Raw genomic sequence first — 20,361 nt, forward strand, 5'->3', positions numbered from 1 at the left:
GATCGAGGATCGGGATGAAAAAATAAAAAATTGAAGTTGAAAATAATTTTTTAAAAACAAACTTACATTTTTTTCTTTTCGAAGGGGGTTGGGGGACTGATAGGGACGTTGATAGGGGGGTTGAGGGGGGGGAGGGGGGTAGTGGGTGGGGGTAAAAATATAAAAAATTGAAATTAGAAATATCTTTTAAAAACAATTTGTAATATTTTTTGGGAGGGGATGGGGGTAGGGATGACGGTGGGGTAAAAAAATTGAATTGAAAAATAAACTTTAAATTTTTATTTTTTTCGGGGGAGGGGGGTGGGGGTGGTTGGGGGGCTGGTTTGAGGGTAGGAACAAAAGAAATTGATTTTTTCAACAAAAAAGTAATTGTAATTTGAAGTTGGAAGAGAGTTTTGGAAAATGTTTTCCTTAAGTTTTGAAGGGAAGTCATTTTCCTTAAATTTGAGGAAAATGAGTTGATTTGAAAAATATTTTTCAAAACATTTAACCCAACCAAACATGAGAAAATTGGAAAATGTTTTCCTTCATACCAAATACACCCAGAATATATGAATATATGGACTCGCTTGACAAATATCATCAGCAACACTCATCACCTAAATATATTTGATAAAATTATGGAATAAAAGATCGTTCAATAATTGGAAAATAAACGATATGGTAGAAATTTATGCACATAAAAAACAACCTGCTAAGTATCCGATATAAGCTAACCATCACGACAGGAAATAATCCTAGTGTTATCACACTAACACCTAGTCTTTAGATCTATTTTTAGAAAGCAGTTAATTTTTACATTAAAACTATCGCAAAAACAATCTATTGCAATACATTGAGGTATAGGATTCGATAGAAAGTAGAGTAATTCATCCACCTTAAGTAAACTTTTTTTTCATTATATTTCTTGTGGGATTCGGCCCCAACCTATTGGATTACTATATTTGACAATGATCACATTACACTACTTAAAAGTGTAATTTGAGTGGATCACAAATTATTTATGTGCTTGTTTTTTCAGTTGTAATTTCTAACATTTTTTCTAGGGTATTAAAGTGACGGATCGAAGATCTTAATTACTCAATTATATTTACGAATTGGATTACTATATTTGACAATGATCACATTACACTACTTAAAAGTGTAATTTGAGTGGATCACAAATTATTTATGTGCTTGTTTTTTCAGTTGTAATTTCTAACATTTTTTCTAGGGTATTAAAGTGACGGATCGAAGATCTTAATTACTCAATTATATTTACGAATAACTTACTCTTACCGGCATGTTCATGCATATATTATTGGCGACGATGAAATTATTAGTCAATGAGTTCACTAGAATTGATCTAGTGGTTGAGGTAAGCCACCACATTCTTTGTGGGGGCTTTCAAAAAGAGTTTTTATTACTTAATCACTAGTATAATTTCTTTTGAGATCTATATATCCTAATCTCTTGTAATTCTCTAAGATGCTCCATTGTCTAGAGTGGAATTTGGGCAAAAGTATTAGATTAAAAATTGAGATACTAATTGTTTATAATTAATTATTATATTATTTCAATACTTATTTAATTTATTTAATATTATGAATTAATGGTCAAGGTATGAAAATATTTTGTTTGACTGGCTGGTATTGTGTAACAACTAGTTCCTGAGATCATATCAGGCTTCGGAAGGATCAGGTGGTAGATGACAGCAGAAAGTGGGTTCCACGGACCCTTTCCACTGACGATGAAAAAGAACATAGCTCGTGAGGAGATCTGTTAACCTGGACTTGGTAATTGGGAAAAATGTGGAGGGGTTTCATGGTCCCTTCCACGGATCCGGTAAGTTCCCACATACCGTGGAATTGATCGTGAACCAACCCCAAATAATTCAGGATCCTTGCCTTCTACAGGCTGATACACGGCCCGTAGGATCTTTCATATGAGTTGGCCCTCAAAACTCAGGAAACTCTCTGTCACGAGCACCTTCACAGACCATTAAGGGTTATATGGTCCGTGGAGGGCTTCCATGAAGGGTCTCCGTCAGTTATTAAGTCATGGGCTATTTGTTCTTTTCTCTCTCTTTTAAATTCCTATTTTGTCGTTTTGACCTATTCTAAGAGAAAATAATTGACTCTTAAATACCCTAACCTCCCCATTCACTCTCATTTCAATTTCTTCTCTTCCAAGTTTCTCTCCCAAGGCAAAATCAAGGATCCAAGCTTCAAGTGTCTCCTTCCTAATTCAAGCTAGTGTTTCAACCAAGGTATCTAAGAACTTCATCAATGAATTATTCTTCACCTATTCAGTCTCAAAAACCTCAATTTCTCAAATTATGAACTTTCCAAAATCTAGGACTTCATGATTTCTTATGGATTCTTATTGAACTTCGATTTCTTCTTCATGATTGATTTTAAATTGCATGAATTGATCTGAATTCCATATTTTCAATGAGTGTTTCATGAACCCATATTGTGTAAATGTTTTTTTTCATGATCATAATTATGACTTTTTCACACGTATGTCTCAGATTATCAAATTTTCATGAATTATGATGCTTCTGATTGAAGTATCTCTCAATATATATGATTATCATGATTTGAATTCTTTCAAATAAAGTATCCTTTAGATTATGTTTAGTTATCATGATTTAGGAGCTACATAGTATTCTATTAGATTTTTAGTATGATTTAGTATTATAAGATTATTATTGTTTCCACAATTAACATTACTTAGCACTGAGTGAACTTTTGGGATGAAGATTTCCATTTAGCGTTCATGGACTTTTAGCAGCAATCTCTAAGTCCCAGAACTAGATGCCACTATAGGGTTTTTCTCTGATAAACATTAGCTAATGGATCCACCTTAGCTCAGATTTCATGGTCCTTATCTTGACAAGTACGCCATTTTCTTTTTAGTTTGGGAGCAGTACACAAAACTTCATGTAATTCACATGGTTTATGTCAGTTAATGGTATCTCCCACAGTACGATATGATTTTCATATATTGCATGACCTTGTACTATGTATCTTAGATCAGATCATTAGTTTTCATGTTATGTTTACTTGGCCATTCAGCATGTTTTACAGACTTATCTTGTTCAGTTATCATGTTTTATGCATTTTCATCATACTCAATACAGTTCAAGTATTGACCGCATACTTTTTTGCCTATACTGTTTGATAATATAGGTTCTGAAGCACATCATTCATGCCACAGTTAGTACAGACTTTGATCAACATAGTACCACTGTTGGTGAGTTATGTTTCATGGATGACCTATTAAGACTTTTTTCAGTACTTTTTTTTATAGTTTCAGACAGTTTAAAGTTTGTTAGGACTTGACCTAGAAACTTGTTATGAGTAGAGGCTTTCAGACATATAAAAGATTACCATATCAGTGTTTTGTATCAGATTCTCTCATATGATATACTAGATTGTATTCAGACGTAATTCCTCTTTTCAATTATTCAGTATATATTATGTTTCTTAGTTTCATGTCATGCCATGAGGCTAGCTTGGGGTCACTTGTGCCTCTAAGCGTCGTGTCACACCTAGAGGGTAGTTTCGAGGCGTGAAAAAAATGGTATTCGAGCATCAAGTTCAAGCGTCTTAGGGTGTCTGAAAGTCGCATTAAGTAGAATCTTGTTTATGAGTGTGAAGTGCGCCACATTTATGAATAAGAGGCTACGAAATTTTTTAGGAAATACTTCACTTCTTTCATACTCTCGGTCGTGTGATAGGGTGAAACTCTATAAAGTTTCCTTCTAACTCATGTATTGCACATCTTTAGAATGATGCCTCCAATAAGAGACTATGTCTGAAGGAATCAGAATGTGGAGCAACAAGCACCTCCGACTCCAATTGACCCTTTGGTTTAATAGGTCACTCATGCGGAGTTTAGGGCTTCATTCCAACTTCTAGCTCAAGTTATGACTGCTCAGGCCAACCGTGAGGTTGTAGCTCCCGTAAACCCAAATATGGGTACGACAGCAACTATAGTCCGAGATTTCACTCGAATGAAATAGAGTTCAAACGGTCTCTAACTCTAAACACTAAATGATTAAGACAATCTTCTTTCAAAATATGAATGATCATATGTTTTTAAACACTATATAATAAAATATTATAAAATTCATTTCAAAAAAATATATTACTTTTGGATAGAAAATAATATTTTAAATATTTACTCTTGATTAAAAGAATTAAATTATAGCACATACATATTTCAACAACAATAATATATCTAGTGTAATTTTACCGGCGGATTTGTGATAAATGAGTCTCAAAAAAATTAGTGTGCTAAAATAAAATTATAATAAGAAACCACACATGTATACATATTTCAACAACAATAATATATCTAGTGTAATTTCACAAGCGAATTTGATAAAATTATAATAAGAAACCACACCTGATTTGATCCGACCTTAACAGGTCCTTTAAAGGGTTTCTTGTAAAACAGAAAAAAAATGGACTTAGGGTGTGTTTGGTATGAAGGAAATATTTTCTAAAAAATGTTTTCCAATTGTCTCATGTTTGGATAACTTGAATGTTTTGAAAAATGTTTTTCAAATCAACTTATTTTCTTCAAATTTAAGGAAAATGACTTTCGTTAAAAAAGTAAGAAAAACATTTTTCAAACCAACCCCATCCCCCACCAAACCAAAGAAATTAAATTTTTAAAAAATATTTTTGAAATATACTTCAAATTTTAAAAGTTTCAATTTTCTTACCCCACTTACCTCTGACCCCCTACCACCCCCACCCCACAAAAAAAATTCTGAAAAGTTTGTTTTTAAAAATTATTTCAAATTTTAAAATTTTCATTTGTTTACTCCACCCCTACCCCAACCTCCTTACCAGCCTTGCCGACCAACCCCCCAATATTTTTTTTTAAGTTTGTTTTTGAAAAATATTTCAAATTTTAAAAAATTTAGTTTTTTACCCCACTCCTACCCGATTCTCCTANCCCCCCCCCCCCAAAAAAAAAAAAATTAATCAAAAATTTGTTATTGAAAAATATTTTTTTTTAAAATCATTTTTTTTCATGACTCCGCAACCAGCCCCTCACAAACCTGCCCCCCTCCCTCCAAAAAATAAAAAATTTCAAGTTTGTATTTGAAAAATATTTGAAAATTTAAAATTTCCACTCCCCCTCCCCCAAAAAATATATTTAAAAGTTTGTTTTGAAATTTTTTTGGGGTGTCGGTGTTGGGGTTGGGGTTGGGGGTCAGGTCCAGGGTCGAATGTCGGGATCAGATCCCGCATCTGTTGTCGAGGTCTCATTCATAGATCAAGTGTGGGGTCAGGATTGGGTCTCAGTTCGAATGTCGTGTCTCGAATTGGAAGTCGGGGTCAAGTCCTAGGTCAGATCTCAGGGTCGGATTCTGAATCTGTCGTCAGGGTTGTGTTGGGTGTCATGATTATCAATTATCGGGATTTGTTCCGAGTTAGAAGCTATTTTACTAAAAATATTTTTTATTCTCAAACCAAAACTAAAAGATATTTTGTGTAAAATATTTTTTCATTCACCAACTAAATACCAAAAAAGATTTTCTACTCAGCAACCAAAATGAGAAAATAAATTACAAATTCAACTTGTTTTCTTTGAAGAACATTTTCCTTCCTAATGAACACACCTTTAATGGCAGTTGTTTCAGAGAACACTTTAATTTGTTGAGGTTGCCTGTGTATATTGATTAATCATCTCACTAGGCCGTCCTTAATATATAGTATGTTTAGATTAAGGGTAAATAATATTAGGTGCGGTAGAAAGTGAATATTAATAAATGGGAGGAGGCGTTTTTCCTGTATATGGTACCGAGAAAATCCGCCGTTCCGTGCACGCATTATATGGATCTCTTTGATATGGAAATTTTGCATTAAATTATATGAGTAGACTTTTTGAAGACCCAATTTTTTCCTCATTCATTTGTAAATTCCACTACTAACTAAATAATTATAATATATCAGACTGTCACTCAAAACTTTGCTAGAAAAAATGTGGAAATTTGTTAGAAAAAATGAATTGAGGATGATGAGTAGCTGCTTCTGGTCACTGCAGCTGCTTCTGTTGATCATACTACTATTTCCATGTCACTTGCGATTGCATGCTTTCTATCTTCCTGGAGTTGCCCCTGCCGATTTTCAAACTGTATAATTCTCCTCTTGTTACTCGAGTCAAGAGTCTTTCAGAAATAACCTCTCTACCTCCTCGAGGAGGTAGAGGTAAGGTGTGCGATTTACATTTAAAGTTGTTTTTCTTATGAATAAGCCTACCTATTCTCAGGGAGACTCTCTTCATGTTAAAGTAAACAAGGTTTCATCCACGAAGACACAGCTGCCATACAATTATTACTTCTTGTCCTATTGTAAGCCTCCAAGAGTTACCAACAGTGCAGAGAACTTGGGGGAAGTTCTTCGAGGTGACCGTATTGAGAATTCTGTTTATACTGTGAGTTTCATATAGCTATCCAGTTTGTTAATACTAAAGGAAATTGTGGTATAGCTTGAATGTAAAATATAATACCGTATGTATATATTCTCCAGTTCAAGATGAATGAGACAGAGTCCTGCAAGGTGGCATGTAGAATCAAACTTGATGCTGTATCCGCTAAGAATTTCAACGACAAGATTGATGATGATTACCGAGTTAACATGTAAGGGTGAACAATCAGTTGAGACTCTTTGTTTGATTTTAACTATCCTACTGTTAATCATTTCTACTGATGTGTGCTCCGTTCCTCAAGTTCTTGTCTGTATAAAGAGCTTGCTATAGTTATAAGCTTTGAAGCTTGTTTATTGTTCACCTTTTTGTTGAGTACATTTTAAGTACAGTTTGTAGCTACTTCTCTTATACATTTGAATTGTTGTACAGGATTCTGGACAATCTTCCTGTGGCTGTTCCTCGGCAAAGAGTGGATAGAATGGGAGAAAAATCTTATGAACGAGGATTTCAAGTTGGATTTAAAGGAACATTTGAGGGGGTGTGAATCTTATTTCTTTTTCTGTTATCTTTTAATGTTTGTTTATTGATTGTAGAAGTCGGTTTTGCAGAGGAAAGAGAGAAGTTATTTTATAAATAACCATTTGAATTTCAAAGTTATGTATCATGAGGATCTTGAGGCGGGCACTGCTCGTGTTGTTGGTTTTGAGGTTACTCCTCTCAGATTTGAATAACTTTCAAGCATTCACTTCCTGAATAAAACTATTCTTATTTTTCGTGTTCTTTTTTTCTGTTATTCTCTTTTGTGAAACGATGATTATACATTCAGAAGTTGAGGATATTCATGTTTTCTAATGTGCAGAGTTGGTGATTCCGTATAACTAATAGATCATCAGTTTGTTCTTGTTCTAGGACATTCATGTTTTCTAACTTTCTCGATGCAGCAGTCTATTCTAGACTTGTGTTGGTTGATCATAGTTTCATGGCCTATTTTGCTATGCTTAATTACAATGAAAATTGTGCTATTCTAGACAAACTTCCTTCATCTTTATTTTAGAGTGAACTGCTTTCTCTCTTTCATTCTGAGCTCATTGGCAGTTTTTGAAGCAGTATTAACCATGAGTACAAGAAGTGGGATGAGGAGAACACTAAATTAACCACATGCAAGCCTGGGAAGCCAACTGTATTTAGAACTAACACTGTACCTCAAGAGATTGTTGCAGACAATGAAGTAGTGTTTGCATATGATGTTACCTTTGAGGTATATTCTTTTGTCATTAACACCTCCCATGTCCTCCCCTTACCATTCAGCTGTTTATTGGGATTTTTATCCTTTGCCAGTCAAGTAATATCAGATGGGCGTCACGTTGGGACTCATACCTTCATATGAATGGAGATCAGATCCATTGGTTCTCAATTTTCAATTCTTTGATAATTGTGCTTTTCCTATCTGGAATAGTAGCTATGATAATTATGAGAACTATATACAGAGACATTGCCAACTACAATCAGTTGGCACAAGACGAAGTTCAGGAAGAAACTGGATGGAAGTTGATACATGGAGATGTCTTCAGGCCACCTGAAAACTCCAGTTTACTGTGTGTGCATGTTGGGACTGGAGTCCAAGTTTTTGGAATGTCCCTTGTCACATTGATATTTGCTTTAGTTGGGTTTCTTTCACCTTCTAATCGTGGTGGGCTGATGACGGCTATGGTTTTACTGTGGGTGTTCATGGGCTTATTTGCTGGTTACTCCTCTGCTAGATTATACAAGATGTTCAAAGGAGCAGACTGGAAAAAAATGTCACTGAAAACATCCCTTATGTTCCCTACTTCTCTTTTCGCTGTGTTTTTTGTTCTGAATGCTCTAATATGGGGAGAGAAATCTTCTGGAGCCGTTCCGTTTGGGACAATGTTCATTTTGGTGCTACTCTGGTTTGGCATTTCAGTACCATTAGTCTTCGTGGGAAGCTTCCTTGGTTATAGAAAACCTGCAGCTGAAGATCCCGTTAAAACAAATAGGATACCTAGATTGATCCCTTTGCAGCCTTGGTACATGAATCCTCTAATCACAATACTTTTTGGAGGCATACTTCCATATGGTGCAGTGTTTATAGAACTGTGTTTTATCTTGACATCCATATGGCTGAACCAGTTTTATTACATATTTGGATTCCTCTTCTTTGTCTTCACCATTCTTATAGTAACTTGCGCGGAGATAACCATAGTAATAGCCTACTTCCAATTATGCTCTGAGGACTATCGTTGGTGGTGGTGAGCCTATTTGACTTCTGGTTCTTCTGCATTGTACCTTTTCTGGTATTCCGTATACTATTTCTGTTCCGAGTTGGAGATCTCAAAGCTTGTCTCAGGTATTCTTTACTTTGGTTATATGTTGATTGGTGCTTATGCATTTTTCGTCGTCACTGGGACTATTGGCTTCTTAGCATGCTTATGGTTTATTCGGAAGATATATTCTGCTGTGAAGATTGATTGATAAGTGCCAAGAATAAACACTTGATTGGAACTTGTAAAACACATATTTTTCTTATTTAACTTTTCTGTTGCAAACACTCATATTCTGAGATCTCATGTCATTAAATTGCCTAATTTCACCAACTCTAACAACGTATATATAACTTTAGTGCTTTGAAGTTTGAACTCAATACTTGTATATTTAATTATCAAAACAAATTATTACCTAAGATTTCCAATTTTATCAACGTCCTTGGGATAATTTAAAGCACTTAATCTTTGTATAATGAGATAAAGGAAAAAATGATCAAAGTACTCGGATACAAATTTTTATGATGGTTGAGGCATACCATGTCATAATTGTGTGAGGGATTATTTTAATAGATAAAATTATATTTTGTTGAGTAGCAACTTAGAGAGAATGTTATATTTATGAACAAACACTATAAGTTGCAATTTTTATAATGTTAATGTAATAGTAAAAAATATTTTAAAAAATTAATTAAAATTAGCTTGAATTTCAAGAATAAAAATTAATCATATAAATTGAGAGAGTATGTATATATGTAGGAGTTTATGGATGATTTTCGGTTTTGGGTTACATAAAAATAGTAACAAAGCTTATGTGATGGTCTTTCTATTATATTTTCTTGTTGGAGAATATTTGATGCATATAAGTGTTAACGAAATTAGAAAATTTGAGAAGTGAAAAAATTAATGTTATACCCCTTTCGTTTTTTTGTATTAGTTATTTACTTTTTCTTTACATGTTCTTTAAAAAATTAGAAATAAAAATAATAATTTATTAATTTACTCTTTAATATATTTTTCTTTTTGTAATTTTACAAATTTTGTTTACACTTTCGAAAAGAATTAATTGGGTTAGGATTAATTAATTTTTTTAATTGACAAATAATTTTAATAATTATTTTTAGTAATGTAGATAATTAATAAATGATAGAAAAATAATATCAAATGTTAGGAGTAGGACGAATTAGGATAAATTTCATACTTTCAAAATTATTTGAAGATAACAAAAATAGCAATTTTTGAAACAATAGTAAAACAAAGGTTGAAAAGTTAAGCTAATGAGAAAAAGTTTAAAAGGAAAAGAGAGAAGGAACTTTGGCCCATTTTTCTGAAGATAGACCCATTAATCTACTTGGTAAATTATGAAGGAGCCTCAAACCACTTTTGTTTGCCGGATCAACTTATCCCTCAACTACCGTAATGACTAAGTAAGAGAAAGTCTTTGGAAGATTATGAAAGGAAAATATATTGAAATAAATTAACTGATTAGAATAAGTAACAATCTGACTAAAAATTGATTAAATAAATAAAGACATGAATTGATAAAATCATTTAAACAAATAAACCATCATAAAATAAATTAATTCTTCTTTTAGAGAATTTAATTAAGTTAAACTAATGTTAAAGGTAGAATCTACAATTAATAAAAGAAAACATAAAATGAGATTATAAGTGGGGCCTTTTTCCCCAAATCAAATAAATAATTATCAAGCCATTGGGTCTAATCTTTTGTTGTAGTTGCTTGAAACATTTGACCTTTAGCCCATTTCCCTTTGTATATCATTGTATACAATCCTTGCTTATCGTTGTATATGGCTATATCAGATGTATATTTTCTTGTATATCAGCCTCCAAGACCTGTATAATAACTTCATTCCCTGTATATTTTAGCTTTCATTCCTTCGGATGATTGATGAGGCTGACTCAAACATACAAGTATGTTTGGCTTAGGCCAACGAAAAGTGCAAAAGGGAAAGGGCCAGGATGACCCAATTGAGAAAAAGTTCATGCAAGGAAAAAGAAAAGAAGAGATGAGAAAATATCCAACATAAAATAAAGATTATGCCTATTTGATTTTCAAACAAATCATTCGAAATATATTAATTTCAACATAGAATCAATATCAAGACACAAAAAGAAACTGGAAATAACTGCAATAGGAAGATTTAAATACATAAGAAGAGAATGAATTAACCTTGATGAGACCTAGACAACGACATTAGCCTTCTCCTTTTGTAATTAGCCCTAAAGCATGTTTTCCTCAATCTCTTTGTTTTCTCTTCAAGTTTCATGTATGATATTTCCTCCATCTTTCTCTAATACCTCAATCACATCCTTCAACTTTTCTTCCATCCCATTTCCAACTCCCTTCTCCGATTTCTTCAAATATATACTATTAGTATCATAACTTTATATATATATATATATATTTATACACACTGTTATGCTAAGAAATAAAGACTGGTTTTCAAAAATCAATTAAACTTTTAAGAAAAATCAATTGTTCAAAAGGAGTCGCCACTTTATTTTTTAAAAAATAAATTAAGAAAACTTGATCTTAAAGACTTTAACAAAATTAAGTCTAAAAAAATTAGAAAAAAAGATGTGAGGTTCTCATTTTCACTTCAAGAAGGGTTTAAAGGTATTTGAAGTGTCCGATAACATGCGGTTATCCAATGACTAGAAAAAACATTTATTCTGACTAACTTTTGAAAAAAATACTTAAAGGGATAAATATTATTTAAAAATAATTTAACTTAAACACTTTGAAATAATTTAGAAAGGAAAGCAAACTTTGTAAAAAATGACCAAGTAAAGAAAGCTAATTAAAAAAGACTATTTAAATGAAATAAATTATCATAATCAAAAGTGGTTCATCTTCAAGGGATTTAATTAAATTAACCAAACAATTAAAGTTAAAATTATACAAGCAAATAACAATCAAGCAATAAATCACATAATAAGTTAAATCATATTTCGGATTTAGCCAAAATTATAGAAAATCTGAAATCTGGCCCCATCCTTAGTTGCTGATCGCCTGGACTAAGGTTTTGGGCCAACTGCTGCTGCATTCATTTGGGCTTAGGCCCATTTTTGCTGTATATTCAGTTGTATACACTCTATACATTTTTGTATATCATGTATATCTGCGCATATGTTGTATATCATTCCGTTTTTTGCTTTCCGAGACCTTTAAATTTGCTTCCTTTCAGCGCACGACAGCTTCCTTTGATGATGCAGATTTGAAAAAACTCAACGATATGCAAGGGATGAAGTCCAAAATGGACTCGAATAAATTCATGCACAAACAAGATGATAGGGATTAGGAAAAAAAACTTTCACTAAGTGGACATTTAAATGGTAAGCACGATTGACTAAACAATCAGTTAACTAAAGAAACACAGAGGATATTTCAATTTAAACAATTAACAAAACTTTGGATGACTAACAAATAACTATAGGGATGGCAATTGGGGGAGGGCAGAGGAGGGCGGGGCAGGGAAGCTTTAAAAGGGGCAGGGTAGGGCAGGGCAAATATTATTTTAGAAAAAGTTTAATGGGTTAGGGCAGGGCAGGGCAAGGTCTGAAAATGGAGGATGAGATAGCTAGAGGAGAAGAATCGGTGAAGAAAGCTGAAAAAACCTCAACGATTTGGGGATTTTTCAGCTCCTAATATCGAGATTATGCAGCTTAAAGTACTAGTTGGAATTTTTTTTTTCATTTCTTGGTTTCATTATATAGTCATTGTCACTTGAATTTAATGGAGTAATATTTTTGGAATTTTGTTGTTTTGTAAGTTAGTGATTAATAAATAGTAGTAATTTAAGGTGTGATTTAATATTTTTCTACGTTCCAACGGTGACAGAATAATAAGTGTGCTACATGTACAAAAAAAATACCAAAATTTCAAATTTGCTCCAATTCCTACAAGCACTTACGGCCAGGGCTGTCTTAACCCCTAGACCACTAAAGTCATCGCTTGGGCCCCATTTAAAAAAGGGAAAACAATTTAAATATACAAATTAATTACCACTATATAGCAATAGTTTTTTTTTTCGCCTACATAACAATAGTTTTTTTTCAAAGTTAGGTTTTAATATTAAAAAATATATATAATATTAAAAAAAGGTCTAATAGTCCTCCACGATTTCTACTTTTTCCTTTTTTTCTCAAATCTTTTACCCTTCCATGATTTACTCAAATTGATATTTATATTTCTCCTATCAATAAAAGGTTTCTTAACAAAGATAAAATTCTCTTTCTACTCATTCTAGTTGATTGTTCAATCATGAATACCAACATTTATTCAATTCTAATTCAACATAAAAGACATTGGGACACATCAGGTATTATTGATAATTCAATATTTAATTTGTGTTTTTTTATGTGATATTTCTAATTGAAAAATCATTATGATTTTGTTGTAGTATACCATGTTTGATATGGGTTTTTTGTTTTACAGTTGAAAAAAAAATGTTAAAAATCAATTTTATAAAATTGAATTTTGTCAATAATGAGTCATTTAATTAATGATGAAAAATAGGTTATTGTTGTTATTCACCAATTTCGTGTTTTGATTTTTTTTTTTTTTAATTCTTTGGTTTGTTATGTATGGTTTTGAGGTTTAGATTATAAATTATATTTATTGATTATGTGTTTTGGTAAGTGATTTGATGAAATGAGTTGTTTTTAATTAGTTTGGTGTAATTCTGATTTTTTTTTGTGTCATTTAGACTTGTTTTTTTTTGTACATGATGATGCTTTTTTTTTTGTTTTTAATTCTTTGGTTTGTTTTGTATGGTTTGGGATCTATAATAAAAATCTTATTTAGTGATTATGTGTTTTCGTAAGTGATTTGGTGAAATTTATTATTTTGTATTAGTTTGGTGTAATTCTGATTTTTTGGTGTCGTTCGGAGTTGATTTGTACATGATGATGGTGTATGTATTGATTTAATTTTGGTGTAATTCTTATAATTTTTTGTGTCATTCAGAGTTGGTATTTTTTTAGATGATGATGGTGTACATGTTGATTCTATTTTGGTACATAATGATGGTGTAAACATCATATTTGAGTTAAGCATTATCATGTCATCAAAAAGCATTCTTTAAAACATAATATATAAGTTGAATACATTGAAATGACCATTCTGTTTGACGAGAAGCACTACTAATAAGTTTTGGTCTGAAACAGGTAGAAACCACCAAAAAAATTAACTTTGAAGAGGTAATGCTACCACCAATTACAAGAAAACAACCAAGCAGATCACCAAGTAACGACCGTAAGAAGGGATTCAACGAAGGAAAATACAAGAGGAGTAAAGTCACTTGTAGTAAATATGGTACATCAGGGCATAACAAAAGGACTTGGCCCAAGTTTGCTTATCAGAATTAACAATGATGTATTATTTTTGAAAAAAATTCTTAATATTTTCTTGCTTCTTTGCAAAAATTCTAGGATTTTTTAAGAATGATGAATGCAATTTTATCCAACTTTGGTTACTCTTGATTAGTGTATTTTTATTATTGGTGATTTAATTGACATATCGTTGGTATTCACGTGTTTGATTGAAAGACTGGTATTAAATACCAACCTTAAATATTGAATATGAACAACAACTACTTAGAGTAATTGGAACAAAAATTATTACACAATGTTCAGTTAAATATTTTGGTATAATGTTTGAGTAATACTAAAAAATATTAATCCATAATAATGGTTGTTATAATGGCTAGCACGTACATATTTGGTGTATTTTTGGTGAAATAATCATAAAGATTGTTCAAATTGAGGGTATATAGTGGCTGATATTTTGGTATTACAAACATTGAATACACAAACACGAGTTTGGTTTGAATTGAAACCAAAAGTAATGCACATTATCAACGTAAAAAAATTAATATAATAGTTGAGTAATACTAAAAAATGTTATAATGGTTGTATATCATAACCACCAAGTACACAATTGGTATACTTGTGGTGGAGTAAGCACAAATATTGATAAAAATGATGAGGTATATATTGGCTGATATTCTAGTATCCTGCATATAAAAATCAATGTAACAATGAATTAATGTAAAAAAAATTGATTTGAAATCATAATTAACCCACATTTTAAACGTAAAAATAGATCGGTATAATATTGGAGTAATACAAAAAAGTCTGTCATAATAATGGTTGTATATAGTGACAAAAATGTTGGTATTATATACCAACATACATTCAATCTATAGCAACTACTTAAGTTCGAATATATAGTTTGAAACAACAATGAACATAGACAATTGACATAATGAAAACACATTTTCGTAATAATACTATGAAAAATTACCAATCACACACATTGGTATTATAAACCAAACTCACACTATAAATTTTGGTTTACTCTTAATCTTTTAGAAATGGGGATTCCATCCTCAAAATCGTCGTCATGAGGATAATTTTCTTCAACCAATTATGAGGATAATAACAACACACTCGTTGATTCGATTAGAGATTTTGTTGTTGTCTCTAAAACTGATGATTTTTTTTCAGTTGATTCGCTTTCACTGATGGTACAATTTTCCTCTTTCCGTAATTTCAAAGTAATGCTCCATATCTCAATCGAAAATTTTTAGAATAAAAAACTGTCATTGATATGTTCATATCTTCTCGACATACATACTCATCAAATACACATATATACAAACCACAATTGCTACAAAAAATATGGAATAGGACTTTTCGAGGCGTTCTATTAATAGAAATCAAAATATGAAATATACAAAATTAAGAATGGTGAAATAGATAGATGAAAGTGAAGAACTGAAAGTGAAACAATGGTGAAGATGATGGAAGAGAGAAGGGAGAAAACTTTTAGCAAAATAATTAGGAATATTTAATGTTTTGAATGAATAAAAATGTTGGGAAGGTGTAAAGGTTTTACTTTGATGTAAAGACTTTTACTTTTTGTGGATTGTATCAAAAAGGCAGTAAAATAAATGGATTTTAGATTAGTGTGAAAAATAAAAATATTATTGGATAGGCACCTTAAAGTAACGTGTGACTTAAAAATAGTAATTGGAAGAGATAAAATATAGGAAAATTAAATACCATAATTATCATCCCAAAATTAGACAAATAATCCCAAAAAGAGGAGAGAAGAAAATCAAAAATAAAAAATTAAATTAAATCCAAAAAATTAATTATTTTGCTATGTTTGTAATTTTAAAACTATGTTTGTAATTAAATAGACATATGTGTATATATTGTTAATTAAAGTCTTAAGTAGTATATTATTGTAATTTTCACTTAAAAATATAATTACTTATATATATTTTTTTAAATTTTTTTTTTTTATATGCAATATGAATGTTATGATTTCTACTAAGGAAATTTCATGTGAGATGAATATAAACCTGAATTTCTTAAGAAACAAATTGATGAAAATATGGATAAAGAAATCACAAAGTTCCTTCAAGAATCTTTTAGAGTTGATTACTTTAGATCAAACTATGTTTTCACTTCAAAATAGATTTGAACCAATTGAAGCATATAAAGATATTTTTGATTTCTTATTTAGTGGTAAAATATTGAGTCACTAGATGATGAGAATTTTTAAAAAATATTGTCTTAACCTTGAATATTCTTTAACGCATAATAGTTATTATGATATTGATGGTTTAGACTTACTTTTTGAATTGAAAGTGTTAAGAGAAATAATACAAGTAGAAGTCTAATGAAAATATTCAATCAACTAAAAAGACTTGATTCTTTTCCAAATACACATATTGCTTATAGAATAATGTTAACAGTTCATGTAACCATTGCCTCAGCCGAATTTTTTTTTTCGAAATTAAAATTGATTAAATCTTCTTTAAGATCAACAATGTCAGAGAGATTGAATGAATTAGCTATTAGCTATATTATAATTTGAAAAGGAACTATTAAAACAAATTGATAATAAAATAGCACTTAATAACTTCACATCTAAAATAGTTAGAAAAGTAGATTTTAAATAAAAGTATATATGATGAAAAAAAATATATTAGGGGCCCTCTCTTAAGTTTCGCTTTAGGCCTCCAATGTTGTTGAGTCGGCCCTACACTTACCAATATTCAAATTTCTCAAATTTATGAAGGTTGATACAACTAAAAATCACATAACCTGATGGGTTTGGGGTCTTGCAATGTTATTGTAATGGGGTGGGGCTGGGCAGGGCAGGGCGGGGCAGGTTAATTTTTTTAAAAATGCTAAACGGGGTAGGGTAGGGCAGGCCAAAATATTAATAGGTCAAGGCTTACCCCGCCCGCCCTTCCCTAACCCGCCCTATTGACATCCCTACAAATAAGCAGGGGCGGAGGCAACATATATTTAGGGGGTTCATCCGAACCCCCTTCGGCGGAAAATATTACTATTTATATATGGTTAAAATTATTTTTTAGATATGTATAATAGATATCGAACCCCCTTTCATTAGTTTGTGTGTTTACTTCTTAGATTTTGAACCCCCTTATTAATAATCCTGACTCCACCACTGCAAATAAGCATATTTGAAGCTAAACAAGATCAAATCTAAACTAATACAAATGGAATTTTAGGCAGACCATGTGACAACTAAATAGCTACTGATTTTTTTTATTATTATTTTAGAAAAGTAAATAAATAAGTAAACATGGAACAAAAGAGAAATGCCATAGTCAGATTCTTAAGTCTTACTTTAAAGGCTTAAGTCATCTGCGGCCCCTTAAAGTTGTTCACATAATTAACTTAGACACCTGAATAAGGGGTTGTACCTATTGAACACCTCTACCCTTCAAAACATTTACCTATTAAATACTTTTTGATGATATGACATTATAAGTGTAACACACATCTACAAAAGCGCGTGAAGCCAAAAAAAACTTTTTGCAGACCAATCAAAAATGACATGTCAACATCAGAAAAATTATAATATGAACATAATTTATTTTTTAAAAATTGCAGGTAGTTGTCTTCCCCAATTGAACTTTGCAATTCAATATTACCTAAAACTCTCATCAGCCATTCCTTCCCCACTATTTCTTGACACACCCCTTTCCCAAATAATCCTTCCTTCGTACTTTCTTTCTAGCATCATTCCGCCACCATCAATATCATCGTTGTTGTTATCTTTATTGAAACAACATCAATTAAATAAATAACCAGTTAAAACACATAAATTAAAAGAGTTTACTGATAAAGATTTTCATTTGAGTTGTGGAAGAGAATTTCATCAAAACTAAAAATCAAATTGAGTAAAAAAAATAATCCGGTGAAATTCTATTTTTTCCAAAAAGACTAATACGAATCTGAAATTATGTTTTTGAAACGTTAAAGAATTCAAATCATAAAGAACTCACAACACAGAAGAAGAAAAAATATCAACAAATCTGAATTGATGTTTGAAAAAGAGAGTGAGATTGGAAAAAATGGCAACTACAAAGTTTGAATCAGAATAAAGGAGATGGGTAGGATTGTGAGTGGAAAAAAATTCTTATATAATTAAAAATTGGAAGGAAAAAAGGTGGAGTGAGGATGATCGAATTGCGGCGATTTTAGCTGGTGACGATTGTATGTACGTCGGGGGTGAGTGGGGTGTTCCAGGTTTTTGACAAAGAAGAAAAGGGTGAAGAAAGATTGTTTCTTTTCTTTTCTTCTTTTTTTTGGATGAAAATGTAGCTTTTATTTCCTAATTTATTTTTTTAGTTGTTATTATGGGCCCAATGCCACATGTCTTTTTTTCATTAGTTACTATGATACGTCACTCGCGAGTGTATGACACACAATCTCTATTTATTTTGTTGATTGTCAAAAGTGTTCGATAGGTATTTTTTTTTTTACTAATAAAGGTGTTCAATTGGAACAAACCTAAAATAAGGTTTCAAGTGAAATATGGGGAAAACTTTAAGGGGCTATAGATGACTTAAGCCTACTTTAAAAGAGGCAATCATGTGTACTAATAGATTTGCTTGAAAAATGTTAAGTACATGACGAAAAATTTTATGATGTAAGAGGCATAGATATGAGTTGGTGTATGAAGGATTATTTTTTAATAAAAAAATATATAGGTCCTATATCATTCCTATTACATTGTCTCTCTCCTACCTTTTTACCCCTAAGCAGTCAGTTCTACTTTTCCTCTTTCTTTCCTTACACGTTTTTTCTAATTATCTGTTTAAACTTTTGATCAATTTTTTCAATTGTAAATTTTATTTACCCAATTATTTCTATTATTTATAATATATTTATCTTCTCATTTTGATAATTGATAGATATTTTTAAAAAATTAAAAATTATTTTATAAAAAATATGAGAAGAAAAAATGAAAGAAAAAATTACAATATGGAGGATAAAATTTTCAACTACGAGATAAACGTTTAGATAGTTGATCAACTAAGCTATTATTAAAATTCTCTATTGGTACATGTATATACTTTTCATTGGTTGTTTTTAGTACAGATAAAATCATTTTTTAAATAAATTTTTATAATATTATAATAAAAACTAAAATCTTATTTTTCGATTTTCTCATTTTTTGAGTTTGATTTGAAGCATATTACAATAAATGTAAATTTAATTTTTTTGAAATATGATGTAAATGCTACACTATTTCATATAATTAGAACTAATCTAGTTTATGGTGAATAATCATATAAAGTATTAACCATAATGCGAAAATAAATTTTAAATTTTTTTATATAAAAATATTTATTATAATCTACTTGTTATAGTATAAAAATTGATTTATTAACCAAATATTTATACTTTATTAATATAAAAAATGATAAATAATTTAATTTGCTAAGTGAAAAACCGATCAATCAAACATATATGCATGTATCAAATGAGCGATTTTAATAGCTTAGTTGATTGACTAGATAGACGTTTATCTCGTGAGTGAAAATTTTATCATCCTCTAATAATTTCCTCTTTCATTTTTCCTTCTCATATTTTTGATATAATAAAAAAATGAAAAATAATAAACATATCAATTATCAAATAAAATAAATGTTAAAAGGTACTCCATTGGATAAATAACATTTACAATTGAAAAAAATAATCAGTAAATTGAACGAAAACTTAAAAAATGAGAAATAGAAAAGATTGATGGGAAAGAAACGGAAAAAAGAGGGCTAGGGGTTAAAAATATGAGAGAGAATGAAAGAGATAGGACCCACACGTTTTTTTATTTAAAAATAACTCCTCATATGCCAAATCATAGTTGTGCTTCTCCCACTTTAAAATGATCGGTCACTACATCCAAACTAACGGAAAGGATTATCTATCCTTTTAAAATGAAGTCATAACTATCCCCACTCATTATAACACACAAAAACATTTTGAGTGTGTTTGGTATGAAGGAAAATGTCTTTCATGGAAAATGTTTTCCTAAAAAATATTTTCCTGGAAAACAAGTAGATTTTTGACTTGTTTTCTCATGTTTGGTTGGTGAGTAGAAAATATTTTTTGAAAAATATTTTTAGTGTTTGATTTATGAATGAATTTTTTTTTGAGAAATATCTTTTATTTTTACATGAGTAGAAAATAATTTTTTAAATTGAAAATATTTTTTAAAAACAAACTTAATTTTTTTTAGGTGGGGGGTTGGGGGTGGGGGGGCTGGTAGGGGCGTGGGAGGGGGGCGAGG

General features: G+C 30.9%; 2 pseudogenes; one reads left to right on the forward strand and one right to left on the reverse strand.

Annotated features, from left to right (window-relative positions):
- The first annotated feature begins 5,934 nt into the window (after nt 1-5,934).
- Nucleotides 5,935-8,996, forward strand: LOC125866783 (transmembrane 9 superfamily member 7-like; annotated as a pseudogene).
- Nucleotides 8,997-10,903: 1,907 nt separating this feature from the next.
- Nucleotides 10,904-20,361, reverse strand: part of LOC125868507 (protein RKD1-like) — a 15,294-nt pseudogene continuing 5,836 nt past the window's right edge.

Source organism: Solanum stenotomum, chromosome 6 (assembly GCF_019186545.1).
Source record: "Solanum stenotomum isolate F172 chromosome 6, ASM1918654v1, whole genome shotgun sequence".
Taxonomy (NCBI): Eukaryota; Viridiplantae; Streptophyta; class Magnoliopsida; order Solanales; family Solanaceae; genus Solanum; species Solanum stenotomum.